The following is a 4,989-nucleotide window of genomic DNA, read 5'->3' on the forward strand; positions in this document are numbered from 1 at the left end:
GCAGAAAAAGTAAAAATTGAAAATAATGAAAATACATGTTTTTGTGTTTTAGGATAGTGAAGATATATTACAAAAAATGTGCAAATCTTCACTAAAAAGTAGAATGCTTTGTCTCCTTTTGCCATCACATGCTTCATGTTCACTCTCGTTTAGGCGTACGATGACAGAAGACCAACAGCAATGCTTTTTCCTTTGCCTTGAAGAAATTCTAAATTTTTTGCTGAAGTACCCCTTAAAAATGTTCAGCACTCCTACTTGCACTTAAAGTCATTTAAAGTTGCATGGCTTTCTTATTCCTTTCTCAAGACAATGACAATGAAAAGTTTGGAACAGCAATGGTAAAGAGAGTGATACCAGCTGTACTGATATCCAAAAGTACTGGTTCACCCTCCACACGTGTGTTAATAGACACCTACAATGACCACTGCACCGCGACCCTAGCTGGACTAAGCGGTTAACGACGATGATGATTATGATGATGACCACTGCAACACTGTGAGGACAGAATAACGACAGTGCTGCTGTCAGCATGATCTCCAGACTTGCATTTTTCTCTTTTTGGAAAAATATATCATGCAAACTAAAAAGGCTATGTAAATGTATCATCACACAAGGCAAACTCCATCACACTGTTGAAAAACTGCGAAAAACCGTAGCCGTTTAAAGAGTGGGTCAATGTTTCATTTCGACCAAATCACTTCACAAAGTTTGTCCATTTAATAGGCATGTGCAGCTTGTTAGCTTTCCACTAAAAGTTTGCAGTCTAGTTCTAACACTCAGTGGAACAGGTGTCGGCAATATATATACCACCTTTCAGCATTTGATTTAAGGCCAAATTCAGTTTGATTAAGTTCAAATTTACCACCACAACAGCCACAGCACCCCCTACAGATGTTTCGGCACCCCTATAGCACCCTGTAAAAGAAATTCTGCCATCGTGTCTGACAGAAAAAATGAGCCTTAGAACACTAGGCCAAGGCTACACCAAGCAAATATGTTTTAGTATGGATGTAGTGAACTTGCGCTTGTAATGTTCTCTGGAATTACAGAGTTTAGGAGCTATTTAATAAAATGATGTTCCACCAACTGAGCTGTAAGTGATCCTCAGTTTGTGCTGTAAACCTGCCTCAGCTGAGTGAAGTGGTCTAGGTGAGCTATAATGCTCCAGAAGCTCAGTAAGAAGTGCCAGAGCTAGGCCATTAAGAGCTTTAAACGTCATACCCAAGACGTTGTAGTTGATGAGAAAGTTAACTGTCTGAGAGACTAAGTGTCTTTTTTAATCTGCATTTTATTGATCTTATTCACCAATCAAATCCAGGCTGAACTAGCAGACTGTCTCCAGCTGTACACGTGTGGTTTGCAAAGAATGCATTCAGCCATTGAAGAAACACCTACATAAAGAGTCCCGCTAGTCCTGCTAGAATGATAATGCAGGTATTATTCTAATATAGGTGGAATAATAATGCAACACGTCTTTGGGTTGTATCATATTGTAGTGTTCTGCTACTGGATGGCACTGGTGCCTAAGATTCTGGAGGTGTGGCTAGGCAGATGGCCACAAGCAAAGGCTCATGGTAGCATGCACCCTCCAACGAAGGGACTTGTGTTGTTTTTTTGCTGTTGTCTGTTGTTTGTAGGCCCTATGACTGCCAGCATGTCCGGGATGTTTCCTGCCTTCCACCCAATGACCGCTGAGATAGGCTTCTGCAACCCAGGAGGATAAGTATAGTATCAGTTGTGAGTTAATGTAATTTTGCAGTTGTTATAAATGATGGTAATCAAGGATGCATTACCCACTCAGACTACTGGTCATTTGTCCTGGGCTCCTATCCATGTAGAGATATTTTAGACGGTTCAGTACAGTATATTACAGTAAAGTCTCTCAAAACACCCAGACAACTAATCAACATCAGCTGGTTGATGTTACAAGATCCAATGAATGTGCAGTTATAAAACGTCTATATAATATTCTATACCAACTACTAAAGCATTCCTTTATATCCTAACTATCTTTGAGGGGAGCTGAGTTTGACTGAATTTGGCAGGTATAACCATGTTTATACCAAACAGGAAATGAAAAAAGCAACGACAAGCATTGTAATTACAAAAAAATTCATTGTCTTTATTTTTTTCTGTAAGCTAGAGGTAAATAATAAGTAGATTTAGTGCAATAAAAGGTAGCTTTAGCAGTATAATGCATATATCCACTTCAAATCTACACACAATGTGTACAGGCCCGTGTACAGGTGCATATACTAATTTATTAATGCATCACTGGTAGTAATTTACTACTCTTTTATAACAGTGTATGTTTGCATTGAAAAACATGGCTGTTTAGCAAGCCCTGCAATCCAGCTGACCATTTAAAATGTATAAAAGCCAGGCTAGCATAGGTAAGAGAGTGTTTCAGTGCATCAGTGGATCCACTTCATTAAGCTCTAGATAGACATAATTCCAAATAAATTCCAATCGTCACATCCTAGGTTGGGGTCCAGTCTCATTCCTCACAAAATCCACCTTCTCTGACCTTGCGCATTGTGTCCCATCCTGAGTCTGCAGATTTGCACTGTACAGTAATGAGTCTAGCAGGAATCAGCAGGTCATTCTGGTCCTGAGAGGTGCTTAACTGTGGCATACTCAGTAGCAGCGTCCTCTTTAATGAAAGTGACTGTGCTATTACTAGGAGAGTCTGGATTCTTCTGGAAGCTCACAGTAGCGTAAGTAGGGCCTTCATCTTTGGGTAGTTGTACTGTAGAATAGATACACACAGCTGCCAAAATAATAGAAGCACAGAAAGGCAAGACATTCATTATTTGCAAGCGAATGCTTCAGTGCTGCCTCTTAGCACTAAACATAAAACAGCTTTTCTACACTGATAAGAGTGGTCTATCTCAAGAAGGCAACATCCCACCTAAAGAGCATTACTGGTCAGTAGGGGTGCGAGAGAAAATCGATTTTTAGATGCATCGCGATGCGAACGTGAACAATTCTGAATCGATTTACAGATCAAAAATCGATTTTCTAAATATTTCATTTATAACATAATGTTGACAGAATGCAAAAGGCAGAACCTGGAAGTGTGGAAGTGCAGCGCCCGGACAGTCTGTGGTGGCACATAACAAAAACACAACCGGATGAGTGAGAAATCCGGCCGGCTCCCTCTGCATTAAAAGCCAGTTCAGGTCAGGAGTCACAAAACAAAAGAAGAGACATTTTGTCCTTTCATCAAAAATCAAACCACTTGGGAGCCACAACATTTAATATCCAGTGTGTCTCAGTATGTGATAATGTCCTAGTATAGACTAAACAATATAAATGAGAGCGCAGATTTACTTTGCTCTGATTTAAGCTTTAAATATAGCCGTTTTCCTACCCTTTCCCTCAGGAAACTTTTCCTCAAAAGTAGAGCAGCTTATTGTAAAATGTCTCTCAATGGTCAACTGTTTTACGAGGCTGAAGTCGCTTCTCATTCGCCAGCTTCTCGTTCAAATTTTCCCGTTCCAGCTTAAATTCTGCCTGAGGTGCAGAATGTAAATGCGACACCATTTAATGGGAAAATTCGAAAGAGAAGCGACTTCATCTTCACAACTTTTTAGTGTTTGACAGTCTCTCATTGCAGATTTAACATACCAGGAAACCAACTGCAGTGATTATAAATGCGAATAACGCATCGTTGCTATGTGACCTGCAGTCTGCACGCCAATTCTCAGTCGTTGCAAAACAGGGCTTTCGCTCTATGTTGCACACGTCCCATCTCGAAGATATTTTACTGACACAGCGACCCCCCCGTCTCTACAACGAGACCAAACCCAAAGTTATAAAGTCAGTAAAAACGCTGCTTGGTCATCCATTGCTACTGGATCTTATTTCACTATAACTGTGCATTTTATCGCAGATGAGTGGCAGCAGCCTCTCATGTGCTCCAAAGCAGAGCACTGAATGAGAGCCTTCTAGTTCACTTGCCACATCACTTCCATTTCATTTATTAATAAAAGATATTGGAAGTAAATTCATTATGGATCATAACAAATACTTTGCTTTAACATTACCAAGTCCTCACACAGTGAGAAAATAGAAATCCTGTATATAAAAAAAAGATGCATCGAGATGCATGGATAATCATTTTATAATCGCATCGCAGCCCTCAGAATCGTAATCGAATCGAATCGTGAGGTGCCTAGAGATTCCCACCCCTACTGGTCAGTAAATGAATTGATGACCATGTAATCAATGTATTCTATTCTCAGGATTTCAATCCAGCTATACGTCAGGATGTTGGTGGGAGAGTGTGGAGCTGGATACTAGTTGCCACACCAATCAACAAAACAGCAAATGATGGAAGGTCTTTGGAAGAGCTAGTTGACATGGCATGATTAACATGGGCCACCTTGACAACAAAGGTCACCAACAAATGGTGGAGTCCAAAATAAGTCCAAGACCATGAATAGTCTTGATCAAGTCAAAAGGGGCTAAGACCAAGTCAAGTCTATAACTACTTCCAGTCTACTGCCATTTCTTGGTCTTTTCAAATTGTTTAAAAGTGAGAATCAGAATTAATGTTTGGAATTGCAGAGTTATTAATTTATTTTCCTGTACTGTTTAAATGAAATTTTATAATTACATAAGTAATTACATAGATTAAGTTACATTAAGCTATATAATGAATTGTCTAAATCAAATCCAAATTGATGCAATGATTTGGTTTTGAGTAGCTTATGTGGTGACAAAAGAAAGTATTTTTAAAAAACAGTAGTTGGTCTCAGTTGAGATAAATTTGGTGAGACAAATGGCTGGGACTGAGAAAGGTTTGAGAAAGTAATAAATACTGCAACAGTATAACAGCACTAGCTTCCAGACCAATGGGCTTGCAAACAGCTTTCCATAGATTTCTACATATGACTAGATTTTTTTGTCCAAGAACCAGTTTCCAAGACCCAGCTTAATCCTAGGTTAGAATTTCCAATGGGTAACCTCTATTGTAGTGACCCA

The sequence above is a fragment of the Colossoma macropomum genome, unplaced genomic scaffold, assembly GCF_904425465.1.
Source record: "Colossoma macropomum unplaced genomic scaffold, Colossoma_macropomum, whole genome shotgun sequence".
Taxonomy (NCBI): Eukaryota; Metazoa; Chordata; class Actinopteri; order Characiformes; family Serrasalmidae; genus Colossoma; species Colossoma macropomum.